This window comes from Bos grunniens, chromosome 1, assembly GCF_055505025.1.
Source record: "Bos grunniens cultivar Pamir isolate PY7600 chromosome 1, Bosgru_T2T1.0, whole genome shotgun sequence".
Taxonomy (NCBI): domain Eukaryota; kingdom Metazoa; phylum Chordata; class Mammalia; order Artiodactyla; family Bovidae; genus Bos; species Bos grunniens.
The window spans coordinates 57,786,287-57,807,884 of record NC_141165.1 but is presented as its reverse complement, the minus strand read 5'-3'; the positions used below and the strand labels follow the sequence as shown (position 1 = coordinate 57,807,884).

At 38.7% G+C, this 21,598-nt stretch overlaps 2 protein-coding genes across 11 annotated transcripts in view; one reads left to right on the top strand and one right to left on the bottom strand.

The window, feature by feature from the left end:
- Positions 1–5,034, bottom strand: part of SERPINI1 (serpin family I member 1) — an 83,007-nt gene extending 77,973 nt beyond the window's left edge. The window contains exon 1 of one of the 2 annotated variants that reach the window (XM_086318174.1): positions 4,943–5,034. The gene's annotated coding sequence lies outside the window, so the exon portion shown is untranslated. The remainder of the gene's footprint in view (positions 1–4,942) is intronic. The other variant, XM_086318185.1, reaches the window with a different exon arrangement.
- An 827-nt stretch (positions 5,035–5,861) lies between these two features.
- PDCD10 (programmed cell death 10) overlaps positions 5,862–21,598 on the top strand; it is a 47,816-nt gene continuing 32,079 nt past the window's right edge. For 2 of the 9 annotated variants that reach the window (XM_086318219.1, XM_086318270.1), the window contains exons 1-2: positions 5,862–5,949; positions 7,090–7,150. The gene's annotated coding sequence lies outside the window, so the exon portion shown is untranslated. Of the gene's footprint in view, positions 6,513–7,089; positions 7,151–21,598 lie in introns of all 9 variants that reach the window. The other 7 variants (XM_086318198.1, XM_086318251.1, XM_086318209.1 and 4 more) reach the window with 6 other exon arrangements.

Sequence of the window (21,598 nt, the reverse complement as noted above, 5' to 3'; positions counted from 1 at the left end):
TCAAAGTAAATTCCATCTGCCTTCCTTCCCATACTAAATTATGAGCTGTGGGATCAGAAGGCTTTCCTTTCTTAGCCTGAACCAGAAGAGGGCCTTGAAGCAGTGGCTTGAGCTTGAGGGACCAGGCGCATTTGAGCAGCTGTGCTGTATGGAAGGCCAGCACTGAGCTCTGTCAATGTCTCAGAACTCATCCTCTGCCCATGCTGGCTCAAAGACGACAAATACTTGAATAATTTAAATTTAATAAGTCTGAGTACGGTCTCCCATTGTAACCATTTCACTGAAAATAGAATATTCAAGAGCAGTTAAGTTTTAGTTAAGGGAAAGCCTCATGTTGTATTCACGTACTTTAAGTCTACTTTCAGGCGTTAAGGAAAAAAAAAGTAAAAAATGCGTATATATGTGTATAGTGGGGAATGTTACATAAAAGTACACCTTTAAGTCAGCACAGTTCTAGAGACAACGAGAGACCACACAAATTCCAAACTGCTTTGAATTAATAAATTTATATTTAAAGTATACACACATGCAAAGTTGCCACTAACTAAGCAATGTTTATTCATTCAGAAATCCAGGAAAAGGCAGTGATATTTATATTTAGCTTGATATAAGCAACTGTTGTGGGCAGTGGGCTGAATTTAGTGTAAAAAGAGATATCTAAGAAAATTTCATTTTTCTAGTTGTACTTGTTTGTGAAAAATGTAGAATGCTTCATTATAGGTTGTCAAAATATAATGACTGTTATTGTTAAACTATGTATAAGGCTGTCAAAGTAAATACCAAGGGAAATGAAACTCAGTTTTAATTCTGAAGATACTACACATCTGGTGAGGAAGACAGGAACTCAGCTAACTCTATACAAGACACTGTGCTGAGCTAAAGAGTAATGCCATCGAAACATGAAGATTAATCAATCATCTAAGTCAAACTCCATCTATTAGTATGCTAATACAGGCATATTAAAAAGTAAACAAAAGACAAGTTAAATATCTGCCCTTATTAAATTCACTGCTAAAGAACTATTTACAATTAAATTCTCAAGGTCTTATAATAATAAAAGGAAAATCACATTTGAATTCTTAATTCTAACACTAATCAGATTGTTTCTGGAAGGTCAAGTACAAAAACAATAAATGCCCAATCCACATGTGCTTAAACACAATAAATCTGACTTTTTAAAAAAAGAATGATTAGAAAAAATGGAAGAGTAAATTCAATTTTTATAGAATGAAATATGATTTTTAATAGATAAGCTTCAACAAAGGTATCTTATTAAGGTGTATGGTGGTGAGCCACAGGTTCCTCTGGTTGTAGAAGGCAGATCTTAAGTGCCACTAGCAGGAGAGCCCTTTTCCTTGCCTATAATTCCTTGTCTCTGCGATGAATTTAGAAATGGGGGCACACAAAGTTGTAGGTAAATCTTTGCAGCCCAGTTGGAATCAAATCGGGCTCAAGTAACACTTTGGTAAAGGCTAAACAGCACAAAGACATTCTCAGAAGGCCTAATGTAGAGTAATTATTCTGTGAGGGCAACTGACTTCTTCATCAAAGTGCAAGATGTCTCAACACATACATTAAAGAAGTATTGGTTCCAAGTTCTTGAAATAGTAAGTGGTTATAGGGCAACTTCTTTCTGCTGGGCATGATGTTGGTGCTAAGAGCAAAAGATAGGAAAGGAGCATAGAGTCTCCAGGAGCTAATAATTGTTACTTAAAACACAGTTAACCAAACTTTAATGACTAAATGCTGACATTAAACATAAGACTGAAAATAAAACAGAAACAAATCTTTACCTCTGTATGACAATTAATCTTGATCCTCAAAGCAGTGTTTAACTTTAGAAGATGGCTTTTAAAGGTGGCAGGGGCAGGAAGCAAGGGGTATCTTGCTTTAGTGTCTAGTTCAAGTACTTCTGTTATTTAGGGGAAAACCTCAGTTTTTACTTTTTAATATTATACCCAAATAATACTAAGTTTCACGTATACGTATACACCTGCAGTAGTCTTTCCACTTTGCTTCAATAACCGATGATTATTCAACATGTAATGAATTAATGTCTATTTGGCTTCAGTTAAAATGATAATGTAGGAAAGTACTGTCTCCCACAATGGGTGTAGGCCTCTAGAAATTAATAACTTGGGGGGAAAAAAAGGTCATGAAATCACTTACAGGCATTCAACCAAAAAAGGATCAAATCTCTTTTTTCTCTTGCTAAGGGTATGTATCTCATACATTTTTCCTCATATTTATCCCCCCTTGTCCTCTATGCCACCTATTCCTGTCCCACATCAAAACCATTTGATCTTGAACCTTTAAATCTTATTCTTTTGTGCTGCATGCAACAGTGAATCCTCCTGTTAGAGAGAAATCCATGCTACTCAATTATTTTTACTCAATAGGCTTAGAGTTAGAATGTTATGTAAAAAAAAAGTCCAATATATATTGTAATTTGAAATTAACCAGGTCTTTCAGCTAAAGGATACTAATCCCATGAGCATCTTCCACTTGAGAGACATTCTGCATTCTGCTGATTTTTTTTTCCTTTCTCATCCTATACATACTCTGATAGCCATACGCAAATAGTAAAAATAAAGAGCAGAATAATGTGCTTTTAATCCAAGTAATGCTTCACAGAAAACTATAAACTGTCATATGAGGAACTTCTCACCAGTAACATTTAAGAATTCTGAGATTTAGTGTGAACACCAATTTAAAACGTGTCAAGAGTTCAAGGTAACAAATACTCAAGTGCCACATACTGCCAATGATTTTCTTCCTTATAAAAACATGGTTTTCTTATTCTCAAATGATACAGAAACCCAATCTTTTACACTGACACAATAAAAAAGATCCATATCTTGGAAAAAGGTGAAAAATTCTGTTAATACCAGAGACTCATTCATTCATAATGAGAATTCCTTTTTGATGCTTCAAAGCATCAAGACCTATAAATAGTTGGGACTCAAAGTACATCTGAATTTCAACTGTTTTGGTATGTATTTTCTATCTTATTTACTTGATTACTAACTGACTCCCAACCAAACCCTGTCAAAAAGATCTTTTGATAAAGACCCTGAAAGAACTTCAGTGCCAGTATTATTCTTAATTATTATTATTACATGGTAGAAACAACCCAGTGACAGCAAGTATTCAGTTTCACAAAATGAATCAGTAGCAGAGCCTGAGACAGAAACAGACTGATTCAGGATGATCTACTTAATCAGAAATAACAAGGGCAAACACAATCTTTTCCAAACCTAACTACACCCTAGTACCCATTTTTCCACCTAAAATCATTTCCACAGGTCATATCAGCTATATGTAGATTCACAGACTCTCTGGTGATGCAGCAAAGATAAAATCCCTTCCTTAACCATAGTTGCGAAGTTTAGTGGCTACTGTTGCCTTTTCTTCCTTCTAAGCTCTTTGTTGCTTCTAATACTTACTTGATCTACTTGAGTACAATCTAAAAAGACACTGTTTTTCTAACATGTGTCCCCTATATATTTCTCTAATTGTGAGACTATGGGAGGGGCTTTTGGAGTATATACATTGATAAGTCACTTAGGCTTATCAGTGGTAGCGCTCAGTAGGATTGAACTTTAAGCTATGAATTTTTTCTAGCCATTTCTTTTCAGAAAAGAATTCTGTGTGTGTTACAGAAATAAAATCCAAAAATCATGAGTGAATCAGCAAACCATGGAAACAAAAAAATAGAAGGCAATTATTCCATTTTACTGACCCTAGTTAAAAAAAAAAAAAAAATCCCAAATTAAAGTATTCAGGCAGACTCTGAAATATACAACTGTCACAAAGAAAGCATTTCTGGGCAAAATGTGCTGCAATATGCTACTATGATTAAAAGCTATGTAATCTGGGGGAACCTCTGTAACAAAAAGAAAATGAACTGGGCAAATAGCTTTTTACAACCTTTCTTTTTAAAAAAAGGCTGTAATTCTGTCATAGTTACACAAAGGTAGATGGGACTTTCATCTTTATCTAGAATTAAAAACATATTTCCATCTACAGGTATTTAATTATAGTCAAAGAAACCACATATGGTTTCGTACTGAGAATAAACTATTATTTTATAATACCATTACATGTGTTAAGTCTGAATCCATCATAATGCATACTAAGGGAAATCACTTAGCACATGATCTCTAAACAGAAAAGATCCTTGCACAGCTCTCTTGGTACTTCTGTTTGTTAAAATGTACAAATACTACTAGACACAAATGAGCGAATAAGGGGCAGCAGTGAAGTACAACATACGTTTCCACTGTAGGCTGAGTCCTGGTCTTTGTTCCGATATTCTAGAGCCACTGGCAGGGAAAGCTAAGTATCCCTCTATTATAAAAAGCATTTTTACATGATTGCTGGCAAAAGTTATACTTCTGATAGGTTCAGTCATCTTGATTATTTCTGACTGCATTTGATTATTTAATAGAGATCTTGCAATTCTAGAAACCTGCAGTATAACCACCGAAAACCTATCTGTAGCAGGACAATCTGATAAAACAACATAAAGGGCACATAGTGAGGAAAACTGCAAAGTTATTTGACCAGCGAAACAGTTCTGAAGTAATTCTCTATCAATGACAAAATTTTCTGTATTTTACCAGCTACGCACCTACCCAAATATCATCCACCTTGCCCTCAATTAGCAGGGTTTCCTCAATATTAAAATCTCCCAGAACAGTTTAATGGTACAACTCAGATCAAAAACACTAACCACGCCCTTAATGCCCCGAGTCAAGCCACCTTTTGCTGCCTTATCCTCCCTTAAACTCCAAAAACGTATATCTTTCACCTAAAAGGGTTTGCACCAGTTCGCTAACCTTAGTCAGAGACTCTTTTTAGCTGTGCCTTGATAAAATTCCCATTGGAAGACGCTTTCTCTTGGGCAGAGCAGAAGCCCAGGAGAGGCACCCACGCTTACCTCCCACACACCTGCAACCCCTGGCGGGATGCTGGACCTGAGGCTTCGAGGACTGCGCTCCGCTCCTGTTCTGCTCTCTCTCCCGGGAAACTAGAGTCCAGGCTGCGCCTTCGGCTGCTACAGGGACCCAAGCTCCGCCTCCCCCTCCTCTAGTTGGCGAATTCAGCAGCTGTTGCTCCTCCCCCTGCTGTTCCGGCTGCTGTCCTGGCTGGAGGCAGCGGGAAGCTGCTTCTCTGGTACCTAAGCGTTCCCTCGCGCTCCTGCAGCTTCTCTGCCGCTTCCCTCCCCTGGTGACCCCTCTCCCCTCACGCAGTAGCCTGACACCTGGAGCAGCTCCCCGCCCCGTCAGGGCATATCCGCGAGTAGCCTAGGCTCAACCTATCCCTGCCCGACCCGCAGGTCTGAACGATCGGTGTGCCTGGTGCTTGGCCGCTTTCGGGGAAACTGATCCTTCGGCCGGAGCGCATCCCCACATCTCGCTTTCCCTCCACCCTGGCGATTCCCCAGTGACTTCCCCGCCGCCCGCGAGGCTCAGCCGCCTCACTTTAGCCACTTGAAGCTCTTCCCCCACCCTCGTTCCCTCCTAGCCTCCGCTAGCCCGCCCCCACAATGGGTGAGACGCCTGCCGGGCCGACCCTGCATCCTGATTGGCGCAGGTGAGAGCTGACCCCTCCCTTCCTCTTCTTTCCGTGCACTCTCTCTCTTCTTCTCACCTCCTCCCGCAAAGGCAGGGACTCTCTCCTTATTGGCTAAAAGTGTCCCCACCCATCGTCTTCGGTTGCATCGCATAGCCTGACGGGAATTGTAGTCCTGGGTATGCAGGAATTGCCGATGATGCCAGCGAGCGGGACTACGAGTTCCCATAGGCCCCTGCGCGACTCCGGCTGGGCAGGATTCCGGACAACGCCTGGTTCCTCTCGGGTCCTTCCGGCGTCGCCGGAGTGAATTGATCCGGGAGTTGAAGAGGGCTTCAAAGGTGGGAAGTGAAGTCAGTACCTCAGTAACCGGTAAGGTGTGGCTGTTCTGTCCCAGTCCCCGTGGTCCCGCGTGGAGCAGAAGAGGTCTGGGGTCACATGGGGGCCGTGGCTAAGGCACTAGGGCTTGGTTCTGGCAGGCGGAGCGGACAGGGCTGGGAACGGGGCCCTATGGGCGTAAGCGAGGTTACCCTACGCGAGTGGCGTAAAGCGGGTTTGTAAATGCCGCCTGCCCTGCTCGGGCCTGAACGCCTCCAGGAAGTCTCCTGTAGGTGGGGGCGGGAGGGGAAGGGCGAGGTTGGCCTCTGCTGCCCCCGGAGTAGGGAGAGGGCGGATGTGCCTGGGGTGGGGTCCTCTGAAGGTGTGGCTTGGGGCGGGGAGATGAGACTGCTGTTTTCCCCCAGCTTTAGAAGTAGGATAGGGAAGGAGTGGAGGAAGGAAGGGGCACTTGGAGTCGACTCTTGAGGTGACTCGGGTTATGCCCTTTGAGAGAAGAGAACTGTAGAAGGAAGAGTCAAAATGTTGACAGAGATCTACGGATTCAGTTCCAGTTTCATGATGTGGTCCCTCTAAGGAGGTAATTTTGCTCCGAATAGGCAAGTTTAACTTTATAAAGATGTAATTCCTAATATGTATTTACACCTTTGCTGTTTCAAGGAGTATTCCTAGTGGGATGCTAATGAGGAAACTGAGGGGGTAAATGATGTGCACAAGGTCACACACGTAGGGACAGATCTTCTGACTCTAATCCATTTGTAATCCAGCTTCTAAATCAGAGCTGCCGTACCAGAAAGAAAAAGTGGGGAGGTTGGTTGTGTTTTTTGAAGAGGAAGTTGCAAAGTAATGCATTTTAGGTATTTCTAAGAAGCCATCTGTGAATTCCTCAATAAAAGAAGCACTCACTCTAATCTGTTGTTGGAAAAATAAGAATCAATTTCAACTTAGCTGTTTTTTCCTCATATTAGAGGTATATTCAGTAATGAATGGTGCTACCGTTTTAAAGGGTAGTTAATGGGACAGGAGAAAGGTAACAATATGGCTCATCTTTACTCTTGAAAGATACTCCTTTCCCTTTCTACTTTAGGACTGTATTATTATTATTATTCTCAACTGAGAACAATGGGATTGGGATTCTTCCACGAAACTTATTTTACACTTTTTCAAATAATACAGCATCAAGAGACAGTTTAGTGTGCTCATTACTAGAAAAGAAGATATGCTGCATTTCTTGGAGGTAACATGACGTTTTTGTTTTTACTTCCCCTCATTTTCTTTTCGTGTGTGTGTGTAAATAACATCAGGCTTTTGTATATTTTATTTTTCTTATCATCTATGAGTTTTAACTCATCCTTGTTTTATGTTAAAGAATGGAAAAATAGTACATTTATGTTTTGTATTGAGCAGAAAGTAGTGTGCTTGTTCCAGTCTTATCCATTGTTGTGACCACATATAATTACAGTGCATAAATATTAGACAGTTCTTTAATAGAGTTTTAGTAGTACATTCATTGACATTTGTTCCTAATAAGTTTATATATAAGAATCAGTTATCTGCTGATCGCAGGTAATCTGTCATGGCTTACTGTTGTATGCATTGACCATTGAAATATGGCGCATTTGAATGTACTCTGCAGTTATTAAAATTACCCACAATATGTCTTAACTTTTGAATGCAAAAACACTTTCTAGGATCAGGAGTTCTATTACATTCCTTTTAAAATAAAAATGACTTTTAAAATAAAAGAGAGGTGTAATACTATAGAATGAAGTAAAATCAAGAATAGTTAGCACCATGAGTAAGAAATGCAGTACACAAGAAAGGAAGACCTAGCTGAGCAAGTGGACAATTATGTGGAGACAACTGACTCAGTGCTATGTTAGACGGGTGCGGTAGTTAAAGTAAACCATAAACTGATCATGAGTCAGTGATAGTAAAGAAAGAATGTTAATATATTTTCTATATGGCCACATACAGGCATTTGGTTTGTTGGAGGAAGTGAGAAATGAGTTCTAATTTTTGGCATGCATTTGGGAGGTTGTGGAATGAACTTTTGAACCAAAAGTCAGCAAAATTTGGGAATTAGTGAAATTGATATAACACACTTGTCTGCTGCTGCTGCTGCTAAGTCGTTTCAGTCGTGTCCGACTCTATGTGACCCCATAGACGGCAGCCCATCAGGCTCTCCCGTTCCTGGGATTCTCCAGGCAAGAATACTGAAGTGGGTTGCCATTTCCTTCTCCAATGCATGAAAGTGAAGTCGCTCAGTCGTGTCCGACTCCTAGCGACCCCATGGACTGCAGCCTACCAGGCTCCTCCGTCCATGGGATTTTCCAGGCAAGAGTACTGGAGTGGATTGCCATTGCCTTCTCCGAACGCACTTGTCTAGTGCATGCTAATTTTTGTCCTTGGTTAGATTGTACCACTAACTTTTCTTCATCTCTGAGGGTCATTGTAGTTTTGGTATTTTGTCTGGTCAGTAACAGAATGGTAAGATAATGTTTTTATTGTGTTTATCATCTTTCAGTCACATGCTGGAGTACTGTGGTGGTATAACTGAGTACCTGTTTACAAAGAGAATAAAGAAAGAAGTTCAGATTGGTTTTAAGTGCAGGATTCTGTAACTAGTAACTGGTGGTACCAAGGCATAATCCAGGTCTTTTAACTATAGATCTTTTTAATACTTTGAGATAAAGACTCAGTTTCCTTATTTATTTTTACATGAGAAAAAGACTTAAAATTACTTAAATATTCAGGTACTATTACCCTGTACTCTATTCAGTGCTGACAGTTTCTCTCTTGTTTGCTGTGTAGCTTTCCAGCCTTATCTCCAGCCTTTCTTGTTTACTGTGCCTTTCAGTTACTACCTGCATTACTGTGCCTTTCAGTTACTACCTGCATAAGCTCTTTCCTGACTTGGGGGCATTTATACCTGTTTCATCCTCCTGCTTGAACTGCTTCACCTCCCCTTCCCAAGTCTGGCTCTTTTCAACTCCATGGACTGTAGCCCACCACACTCCTCTATCTATGGAGTTCTCCAGGCAAGAATACTGGAATGGGTAGCCATTCCCTTCTCCAGGGTATCTTCCCGTCCTAGGGATTGAACCCAGGTCTCCTGCTTGCCTTGCAGGCAGACTCTACTGTCTGAGCTACCAGGGAGGCCCCAAGTCTGGCCAACTCCTAGTTAATTTTCAAGTCTCAGTTTAGATGTCATTTCTCAGGGAATGTTCCCTGACCTTTGACTCCTCCTTCCTCAAACTAAGTTCCTACTATATATTCACCATACTCTGTACTTTTTTGTAGCATCATCACAATAGGAACTTAATTATTTTTGTGTTTATTTTATAAGTGTCTGTCTCCCTCACTAGACAGTAAGCTTCCTGAGTGGGCCCTTATTTGTCATGTGCCTTACCTCATTACTTACACAGTGTCCAGCACAAAGTTAAGTAGTCAGTAATTATTTGCTGAGTGTATGAATAAATGTAAGTGCTTTCATGCACAGTGCGTCCATACGCAGTGCATCCAGCACTCTGCAAGGGGCAGAAATACAAAAATGCATGAAAGAGATGTGTTTCCTACCTTTGGATAAAAAGAGGTTATTGACAGAAGTTGGATACAAATTGTAGAAAGATGTTTGTTCTTTCTTGGAGGTCTGTAAAATGGGGCTAGTTTTCTGTGTGGAAATGGCAAAGGAATCATTTTCTATTACAGCAAAATTTCTGTATAACAGTGTTTTGGAGACCTTATCACTATCCTGCTCTTGCAAGCAACATTAATTATAATAAAATATAGATATGCAAGAAACTAACTTTCTGTGAATTCTCTTCTTCCCTGTTAGCTCGTCTGTCTTCAACAAAATTCATGATTTTCCCTTTTCTTTGTTGTTTTTTAACCACAGTAATCTTCCTTTGAATTTTACCTTTAATATAACTTGCCTTAGACAAGGTGACTGTAAAACTGAGTGGTGTTTATTTCAAAGGAGCTTATAGTTTGAGCTTCATGAAAATTGTCATATTTCAGTGGGTCTTAAGGTAATATCTTATTTCTTTAAACCTCAGTACTTACAAGAGTAAAAATATTATTTTCGAAACATGAGGACAATTCAGAAATAAATTGTGCTAGGTTTTGGTTCTGAAAACAAATTCTCTGATCCTTCATAGTACTACTATAATGGTATAGAATAAATTCAGCAGCTCAGAGTTGCTGTAGCCTTGCATGGCTTCATGAATTTACCAGTTCACTGTCCCACAAAATATTGTCAAAAAGTGCTTGCTCATATTTAGCCCAGTTTTTATTATTAATACAAGTCTTTGGTAAATCCTAAACTTATATTTTTAAGTAAGTCCCTATGTTACTTGAATCGGGGATAATAAAATTCATATTGACCTAGCATACCAATAAGTGAAGGATAAAACTGAGGTACTGCTTCTTATATCTTGTTCAGTTATTAAGGTTGTTATGATTGGTAACGTGTGCCAAGAATTTTAAGCTAATTCCATGTTAATTTTTTCTCCACAATATAAACTGCAGAAGTGATTTAGAAGTTAAATAGTGTGATTGATGGTGTATATTACTGCATTTGAAATGTTATAGAAAGTTGCAGTCTTAGTGATTTATATTTTAGCAGTACAAGCATGCGCGCGCACATGATGTAAAAAGTGAAAGCACCTTTCTTGTAGCAGTTAGAAATAATTTATTTGCAGAAAGGTAAACTGTGTAGTTTGGTGGTCCATTTTTGTTTCTATGTAGAATTTAGTTTTCTCATTTTAGCTACACAATTAATTGCATCTTAGATACAATGTAATATTATCATATTTTTCAAGGTCACGCTTACGTTTTTTGGTGTGCATAATCTTTCTTTTTAACCACTTAAAAAGTGAAATGGGTCTTCAAACTCAGTGTCACTGTACAGTTGTCTAGAATCAGGTGTTGCTATTTAAAAAAAAAAAGATTTTTCTTTTTCATCAGCTGGCTTATGAATTATTGGGTAACAGCAGTGGAACATATTAAGTAGTAGTCATTACTGTTTACTCAGGCCAGTCCTTTGGCAATAAGTTTACCAGAAAGAGATAGATTGTATAATAATGATACTTTGATTTATTCATTTATCATATATTTGTTAAATATATATTATGTGTAAAATTGCCTTAAATCTTTGTATGACCCTGTGATGTAGAGGCACTATTATCCCCAGTTTAAGAAAACTAAAGTATAGGGAGGTTAAGTAACTTTCGCAACCTTACACAACCACTTATTGCTTGGAATTAGGATTTAAATCCATGCTGGTGAAGTTAAGACACTATATTTTTAATCATGGCAGTAAAAATGATGTTAGTTTTTGAGCACCGATGGAGGGCTCAACTTAAAGAGTTCCAGTTACAAAACGTTGTGTCTTAGATACTAAAGTCAAGGTGGCAGGCAAAAATTACTTAAAATTTACTCTAAAAGGAACATTTTGAAAGTTACCACATTGGAAACTGACATAGCATTAACAAATACATTTTTTCTCTAGCATTGGAATAGAATTACTTTTCCTTTGAGTGCTGCGTCAAGTATTTAACTTGCTATTCAGAGATCTTTCTGGAAAGGAAATATGTACATTATACTACAAGAGTCACAGTGTGGTGAGCCTCTCATTTGGGGGACAGCTGTGGCTCTCAGTCCAGTGGTGGGTAGCAGCAGATCCATGTCTTTATCACTTTCATTCAGGGGCTTATATTTGCGGAATGGAGTTAAAATCATCCAGTATTTCAATAGTTATTTTTCTTTTTGTTTTCTTCAAAAATGAAAAATGTTAAACGTGCCCGTTGAATTTGCATAGGGCAAGTATATGTATAGTATGGCACAGGTATGCTCCCCGGAGTTATGTAAAGTGGCAGCTTGACATGTATTTCTTTATTGTCTCTCTTCCCTACAAGACTGCACACCCTCAAGGGCATGGACTATATCTAGCTTTTCATTATCGCATCTCCTACCCTGCTGCTGATTTAGACTGACTATGAAGATCCCCTGGAGAAGGAAATGACAACCCACTCCAGTATTCTTGCCTGGAGAATCACATGGACAGAGGAGCCTGGTGGGCTACAGTCCACGGGGTTGCAAAGAGTCGGACACAACTGAGCGACTACACTTACTTATGCAGACTACTGAGCTAGGTACTAGGAAATAGAGAAAGGAATAAAACTTCTGTACAGTGTTTATAATTTAGCGGATAGTAGCGGGGTGGAAAGACCATTATATGGACATTTGGTCTTTCTGATATATTAAGTACTTGCACATGCATCAATTCATTTGATAATTTTGCATCAGAGCCAATAGGAAGGGGGGAAAAAATGATAGTTTTTCTGAGTTACCTTCGGGTCCCTGGCACTGAAATATGCCTTTCTGCCTTATTCAGCCATCCTGTCTTCAGGATGAACTGGAAATCTAATGGAGTTTGGAGTTCAGGAAGGACAAAACCCTCAGGTGTTAAACTCTTGCTTCCTTCTTAGACTTCTTATGTTGCTGGAACCAAAGGCATTTGGGAATGGTAAATGAGTCATACCTAGCCTCCAGAGTGCAACTGCTCCCTATAGCAGTTCACATTGTTACAAGGCTGTCTAGTTTAATTCCATAGGATTTCAAATAATGCTGTGGCCTTTTATTCAGGAGTAGACACTTGGCAGATGACTTTATTCGTAATAAAATTGGCATTTTGACAGTACTGTCAAAACTTGAGAGGTTTCTGAGGTCCTCCCTTAATTTTGGTGTCCTTCCTTGAAAAATGAATTACAGTTTTATAAGTGAAGGTCATGGGAAGAATTGTATATACGATACAAACAGATGCCATTCTGTCTCCTTCATTTCTTCTTGTGACTAATAGCATTTTTATTTGAGATCACTTGGAGCTAAAGGTGAAGTTAAATGTCATTATCTAGATAGAATCTTGTCCTTATTCTCACTTACTGTTAAACAAATGAGTCAGAGTCCATTTATTAGGTTGGTGCAAAAGTAATTGCAGTTTCAGTCCGTGAATTTTAAATCACAACTTGGCTAAAATACATCTTTATTAATCAAAATAGGAACCATTACAATCAACACATTTTTGCCAATGAGAAAGAAGTTTGTTTATTCCTGTAGTGTAAAAATCCATGCTTGGGGATTCAACAAACTCTTGGAAAGCATTTTCTGCATCCTTTTGGTTATGGAAGCATTTTGCCTGCAAAAAGTTGGTGAGATGCTTGAAGAAGTGGTAGTTGGTTGACGAGAGGTCAGGTGAACCTGGCGAATGAGGTAAGGCCCAATTCATTCAACTTTTGAAGTGTTGTGCAACGTGTGGTCAGATGTTGTCCTGGATAAGAATTAGGCCGTGTAGACCAGTGCTGGCTGCAAGCATTGCAGTTTTCGGTGCATCTCATCAATTTGCTGAGCATACCTACCAGATGTAGTGGTTTCACTGGGATTCAGAATGTTGTAGTAGATCAGACACTACCAAACAGTAATCAGGACTTTGGTGCAAGTTTGGTTTTGGGATGTATTTTGGAGATTCTTCTCAGTCCAGCACTGAACTTGCATCACCACCAGTTGTCATATAAAATCCACTTTTCATCTCACATAACAATCCAATCGAGAAATAGTTTGTTGTTGTTGTGTAGAATAAGAGAATATACTTCAAAGCAATGGTTTTTTTTTTGGTTTGCAGTCAGCTCACGAGGCACCCACTTAACTAGCTTTTTCACCTTCCAGTTTGCTTCGAATACCAAGTGATTGTAAAATGGTTGAGATGTTGAGTTCTTCAGCAACTTCTCCTGTAGTTGTAAGAGAATCAGCTTCAATGATTGCTCTCGGTTGTTGTCAACTTCTGACGGCTGGCCACTGTGCTCCTCATCTTCAAGGCTCTTACCTCCTTTGGGGAACTTCTTGAACCACCACTGCACTGTGTGCTTGTTAGCAGTTCCTGGGCCAAATGCGTTGTTGATGGTGTGAGTTGTCAGCGCTGCGTTATGACCCTTTTTGAACTCAGATGAGAAAATTGCCCGAATTTGCGTTTTGTCTAACATCATTTCCATAGTCCAAAATAAATATAAAATAAACAGCAAGTAGTAAATGATTAGCAAAAAAACATAAAGTGAGAAATGCACTTTAAAATAATGTATAACATAACCACATTTATTAAGAATATATTCCAATATCAAACAGCAAATTTCAACAGTGCAAAACTGCAATTACATTTGTACCAACCTAATATCTGGGGCTAATAATTTTATCAACATTTAAGCACCTTGTGGCAGTCTTGTGGTGCAAAGAAATTTGATAAAGAAAATACACATTGCATACTGTAGCGAACCTTAGGCGATAAGGAGTTATTAAGGAAAATGTAAGACTATAAGTGATACAGAGCAGGTAAGCCTGAGCCGTGTGTTATGTGTGTGTGTTAGTTGCTCAGTCGTGTGTGATTCTTTGGGACTTAGCCCTCCAGGCTCCTCTGTCCATGGAATTCTCCAGGCAAGAATACTGGAGTGGGTAGCCGTTCCCTTCTCCAGGGTGTCTTCCCAACCCAGGGACAGAACCCAGGACTACCACATTGCAGGCAGATGCTTTACCATCTGAACCACGAGGGAGCCCACGAGAGCTTAAGTTGAATTTCTAAGGGGTTTTAAAGGAAGGCTTTAGAGTTGTATTAGAGAAATTGAAACTCACAAATACTAATGCAAAAGAATATAGAGATGTATCTTAAACACTAAGGCAATTAGGCGTTTAATTCATGAACCACTAGATTAAGAACTTCATGGGCAAAAGATGAACACATTCAAAGGAACAAATTTGCTTCCTACCCTTCAACAAATGTTTTCATTTAAATTTTGTTCAGACCAGAATTGAACAAAACTTTAGGCATTCGAATAGGGGGAGAAAATAGAATATTGTCACTGCCAAAGAGATGTGTCTTTTCCCCTGAACTTGTGCAGAAATATCTTAGAAGCTCAAATAGCAGTTGCTATTTTTGTTGTTCCCCTTTCCCATCAGAGGTAACAAGCCTTTTGATTCTATTCTCTTTTGGTTTTCCTGTATAGATTATCCCCTCTTACAGATTTTTTTGGGAAGTTCTTTGACCACATCTTGATATCACTCTTCTACCAAGCCTGCTTCTGGGCCACAACTTTCTTTATTAAATTGATCTACATACATTAAGAGAATAAAAATTTTAACACAGACTTAGCAAATAATTTTAAAATGCATTTGATGATCACATTTTTTAAGAATTCCTAAACTGTAATTTGCTTTGGATGACACCTGTAACTTTTTGGGTGGCCCAGGTAATTTATATATGCCTTCATTTTGGCAAGTGGGGAAGGAAAGGTTTTAAAAGGCTATTGTAAGTGTCCTTTTTGACATTGTGATAATCAGTATTAGCCCATCCTTGTGTGTACTGTGCAGGGGCAGGACTAGGGTGAGGCAAGCAAAGAGTTTAGTATACAAAATTTTAAGAGGCACTCACTCTGTGTCCTACAAGTAAGAGCTTAATTTTGTGCTCTAGCCATCTGGTTTGCCTCACACTCATTCCAGTCCTGATGCTGTGTCAGATTCATAGAATCTTGGATGAAATATCAGTAACTAATAATATGAATATTCATTGTATGTCAGATACTGCAATAAGTACATGCATTTTGTACTTATTGCAGTATCTGACATACCTCAGTGTGAATGTGATGTGAATACCTCAGCCAGTATTGCCAGTAAATTTCTCATTGAGTTTAAAAAGAGATTAAATGGTATCACCCATTCAGACTTAAACCTGTTTTAAATCTGAGCACTTACCTACTACTCTGCTATCCATACATATGTAGAAAATGTTAGTTACTTGTCCATTTATGATTTCTGTATTTAGACACTGCTGCTGCTAAGTCGCTTCAGTTGTGTCCGACCCTGTGCGACCCCATAGATGGCAGCCCACCAGGCTCCCCCGTCCCTGGGATTCTCCAGGCAAGAACACCAGAGTGGGTTGCCATTTCTCTCTCCAATGCATGAAAAGTGAAAAGTGAAAGTGAAGTCGCTCAGTCGTGTCCGACTCTTAGTGACCCCAGGGACTGCAGCCCACCAGGCTCCTCCATCCATGGGATTTTCCAGGCAAGAGTACTAGAGTGGAGTGCCATTGCCTTCTCCGATTTAGACACTACTCCCCCCAAATATTCTTACACTGACGTGATGCAGTTAACTTTTACAGTACCTGAGTCAGAGGTCTTGGTATTAAAAAATGGAAGATCCACAGACTTGTGCTGCTGTATACCCTAAGGCGACCTTGAATCAGAGCCACGTTCCCACTGGCGTTAGTCTCTAAACATTCTGCCTGGAGTCTGGGGGTCTTGGCTCTCAGCTGAGTGATCCGTGGAGGACACAGAGAGCAGGGCAGGTGATCCTAGAAGTAGATCACTTTGGCAGACAGAAGACGTGGCAGGCATGTCCCACACAATGGGTTATAGTAGCTCTGTAGAATATATACTTACAATATGTCACTGTTTAGTTTATTAATGTGAATTTCTGGGGACTTTTATTTCTAAATTGTGAGATTTGGAGATTGGACTTGAAAGTATAGAGGAATATGTACTAATGGCTGTTTTTGCTTTAAAATTTTATAGTCTTAATGTTTAGGTTTCTTAAATGCATGAGTATGTGACAACAATACAGATAAATTTACTGGTGAGAGATTGAGATCTGAAACTATCTGAATTATGGAAAAAAATCTGGGTCTGGATAATTTTTGCCAGCGCTTACCTTTACATTTGGACCACTTACTTTTGTTCATAATGCTTGTGTAGTGATTGTGCCTAGAGCAGTGGTTCTCAAATTGTGGAGAGAGAAGGCTCCTGTGAGAGAAAGGGCTGGTAAACTGTAGTTATTACCCAGTACATTTATTGGATAAATGAACAGTTTATTGAATCCAAGCAAGTCTGGTTCTAGAGTCACTGTGCTTGTTACTCACCACTCTAATGACAGTGCTAATAATGTTAATTAAGTACAGTAGCCCCCTCACAACTTCCCCCTGCTATGTCTATAGGTTCCAAGACTCCTAGTGGATGTTGGAAACCTCAGATAGTACCAAGCTCTCCATATACTATTATTTTTTTTCCTATACATCCATATCTATGATAGTTTAATTTATAAATAGCAAGAGATTGGCAGCCATAATAAAATAGAGCAATTATAATAATTCAGTGTAATAAAGTTATGCAATTATGGTCTCAAAATATCTTAGTGTACTGTACTTACCTTCCTGTGATGATACTAGGTGATAAAATGTCTGAGTGATAAGACTAAGCGAGGTGAATGACATGGGCATTGTGATTTAGTGTTAGGATACTATTGACCTTCTTTTGTTTTCTTACTGTTGACCTGATGATACATCTGAAGGAGGATCATCAAGCCATGATGATGTGAGTAGTGGCATGTTAGGAGCAGATGATATCTATGATTAGGGGGTCTCAGACTGGAGGGCGTGAGATTACATTATGCTGCTCAGAATGGCAAACAGTTAAAAATTTATGAATTGTTTATTTCTGAAATGTTCCATTTATTATTTTGGACCTTTGTCGACCTTAGGTGAAACTGGTTAAAGTAAGGGGTAAACCACCGTGTAATTCAAACAGCCCTATTCGTATTCACTTTTAGGTGAAGTGTTAAGCCTTTCTTAGAACCTTACAAAGTCGCCTCAGTCGTGTCTGACTCTTTGCGACCCCATGGACTGTAGCCTGTCAGGCTCCTCTGTCATGGGATTCTCCAGGCAAGAATACTAGAGTAGGTTGCCATTTCCTCCTCTAGAGAATCTTCCTGACCCAGGGATCGAACCCACGAGTCCTGTGTAGCAGGTAGATTCTTTACCAAATTCATTTTGGTCTAAGTAGGATCTCTTGCGTGCCCTTTTCCTCTGCCTGCCTTTTTCCTAGCATCTTCCTCTAAACTTTTGTCTCTTGTTTGGAAGTGGCTACAACATTTTGACCTGAGAAGGTCCTGAAAGGTAGGTCGTGATATCAAATGCTCACCTTTCCAACTATGTGACTTGGCCAGACTGATCTATTCCTACCTTTAAAAAAATTCAGTTTCTGGGTATGATTTGTGATGCTGGGTGCTTGAGAGAAAGCAAAGTGGTGTTAGTTATTTGAAACCCTGAGTCAATCATTCAAGAAGATCTCCTTTATCAGAATTTGTAAATATTTTCTATGATCTCATGAGTTTTTTTTTTTTAATTTCCCATGAGATTCCTTTGGAACCCTTAGTAGACACCAGGAATAAAGTTTTACTGTCCTTGAATTTTAAAGTTCCATGGCCTTTTTTAAAATGATACAGTTTTTACCTCCTTTGTACTTTCTGATGAGGAAACAAGGCCAGTGATTAAGTGAAACTTCTGTCAAGTCAGGAGGACCAAAAACCCTTGTCTCAGGTGCTGAGTTAAACTTAATTTTACCTGTGTCTTGGAGACTGTCCTTAGCAGTTTTTTTTTTTCCTTTCTTCTGACTCTAGCCATTGTTCTTTCCATACCAGTGATATCCAACCTGTCCTGTTCACGAGAATCATCTGGGCTGGCTGCTCAGAATACAGCTTCCTTAACCCTTTCTTGGCGATCATGAGTAACCTTGAGAACTTGTGTTTTTAATAAGCCCTGAAGTGATTGTGATGGCTTAGGTTGTCCAGCATTTGGAAACTGCAGCGCTCTTCACTCTTTCTCATGAAGTTTTGCTTTCTCCTGAAAGCTGGGTAACTTTTTGGGTCTTGCTTATGTGTAAAGCAAGGTTAACCAATGTTGGAATGCTTCCCCTTTGAGAATTTTGTGAACTATTAAATTATACACCAGTTGTATCCTTAATAAAATTAAGACATTAGAATTAATCATCTCTGTTTTAGTTTCCTTTGTTTTCCTTTGGCTTTCTGTAAATTTCTTTTGGAATTCTGATTTTATTTGCAGTGGTCTGATGCTTATATTCTCAGTTTACTACAGTAGGAAGAGCTTGGGATAGCCAAAAGAGATAAAAACTGGTAAATGTAACTGGGTCCAGACTTCGTTAATAGAATTATTTAGATTTCTGTGTTTGTTTTTGTTTTGCTAGGCTTAGTATTTGAAAAGTGTTAGCAAGACTGATTCAACTTATAAATTGCCCATCTCTTGTCTGATTAATTTATGCATTCAGCAAACGTTTATTAAGGTCTGCTGTGTACCTGCTAATGCTTACTGGTAATGTCACTATTGGGAAAAAGAAATACACTTATAAATTATAACATGAACTCATGGATTCTATTTACTGCTGGAATTAATAAACTTCTTTTAGCTAAATATTATGGACAGTTTGGAGAGCCAACGAAAATAAATAAAACTTTCCTCCTTTAGGGAGGGAAGTGAAAGGAATTATAAGAATTTGGGATCATGTAAGGGGGCTAGTATTAGATTTGACTATAGAGAAAAGCAAGACAACCTGCTTACAAATATTTTTCAAGTCTAGAATTTCCTTTACTTAGGAAGCTTCTATTTTTCCCAAGAACTGTATGCATCAATTCCAAGAACTTCCATTTGTTCACACATTGATTTGAGAGTAAATAACCTTGGCCCTGCCCCAAAGGGAGAAAGTGAGGCTGTTTCAGGAAATGCTAATTCTGAGCCTTGTGATATACCCAGGTGTGGTTCTTTAAATGAACAGACTCCTTTGCTTGGTTGCATAGTGTGTGGCAGAAACTCTTAAGACTAAATTTGGCATTAAATTGGCATAGAGTTGCACGTTGTTTATTGAACTGTTTCAAATGAAGAAGCATGTAGAAGGATTGACAACAAAATTTTAACTTGAAGTTAAAATTGGCAGAACAGTTTAATATTTAAAAAGCCTTATTGGAATTGTTGATTTTTATTCACATATAAACACTAATGAAACTGTTTGGCCCAGCTTGTGATTGTCTGTTCTGAAAAGTTCAGCTATAAATTGGTTCTTTGGAACAGTTTTCCCATGGGAACAATGTTTTAAAAGCGCGGTTAACTGTGGAGTAACCAGCCACCTGTGTAGCCCATAATGTTGCTATAATACTGTCTTTTTGATGACAAATAGTAGCTGATAGTAAAGTTAGTTTTGGAGGCAAGAAAAACTATGTATGTATTTATATATGTATAAGTAAATTAGAGAAAGAGACAGTTATAGAGAGAGAGAGTTAATTTAAATAATATCTTAAGAGAAAATTTCCAACATGGTACAGTACCACTTATTAGACAAAACGTTTTTTTAAAAAAATCAATGCCAGTATTTGAAAAGGTAAAATTAAGTGTTCGAGTGAGTTTAGTGGGGTAGATAGGTAGATATCAGCAGGAATTCAGAAAGTGACTAGCCACCTTACTAATCCATTCAACTGTGTCTGCCTTTGTATATGCGGGTATAGGCATGTGTTCAAAAGAGTGAAAGACAAAAATGATCCCATTGAGCGTACTTCAGTGTCTTACCTCCTTTAATTTCTTCCTCCTTTTGACTGAGATCCTTTAAAACTTAAAGTCCTCTCTTGCCAGCTCACCAGTTCAGCCTCTGCTGGTAGTGCCCTCTGTGTACAAGTGACACTGCTCTTTGCGTGTTATACTTGATCTCATCAAGAAATAAAATAAAAAAATTTTTAGGTTATTGTCCATATTCAGAAGCATCTAAAACTTTTGACGTCTTTCTCTTGGAAACACCTGATGCTGGTCCTCTTACCTAGTTCTCCCATAAAAGCATAGCATCCTGTGTGGTTTTCACAATTGTTCATTTTGTCTTTCCTTCTATAGTACAAGGTCTCTGAGGTCTTGTCTTGTTCACTGTTCTGTATTAGTACTAGACCCAATATTGTATGGATAGTCAAAAATTTTTTTTTAAAGAAATATTTATTAAATAAATGAAAGATTTTTTTTCCTGTCATTCTGTAAAATAGTTCCTCAAGTTCTGTTGTTGACCCTGTACTGTCTTCACTTTCTTTTTTCATAGATAGCTATGCCTTTCATTTACTCTCAATACTGTACATCTGGTATCCATCATTTTCACTTTGATTAGTATCACAGCATTTCAGCCCTTCTTTTTTGTTCCAAGTTTATTATGAAAAGGTATTCACAGTTAAATATAAGTGGAAAGGCAGATTATCAAGTGGTTTATTAAGTAGTCAGATAGTAACAGCAGATATTTACTTGCTCTTGTTTATTACTCAGGTTCTATTGATCTGGATGCATTAGGTTTCTTAAGTTTTTTCCTGCCTTCAGCTTCGTTCCTCCTTTCTGTCCTTAATGCTATGACCAAAGAAGTCTATTTAAGTACCAGTTGGCTAATCAGATAATGGTTTTGTCTTGTCTTATAGAATAAAATTTAGGAATTGGCCTTTTCTTCCTTTTATTTATTATTTATTTCATTATTTGATTCTGTGAATTCAGGAAGCAGATGTAAGCTCAGAAAGAGGAAAAAATTTCCATGTTTAGAACTACCATAAATAAGACTAAACTTTCAGTTGATGTCAGTTGGTGCTGAGTTCCCCTTCACTGGTAGGAATATGGAGGAATAGTAAGCAGTTCTCAGATGGGACAGTTCATTGGAGTGTGTTTGAAGCTATGAGCAGTAGCCTTTGTAGCTTTCAAACTGCTTAGGTCTTCCACATTCTGCATCAGGTAATTTTTTAACGATTAGAACCACATCTTTTTCATCCCCCACTGCACATGCATGTAGTA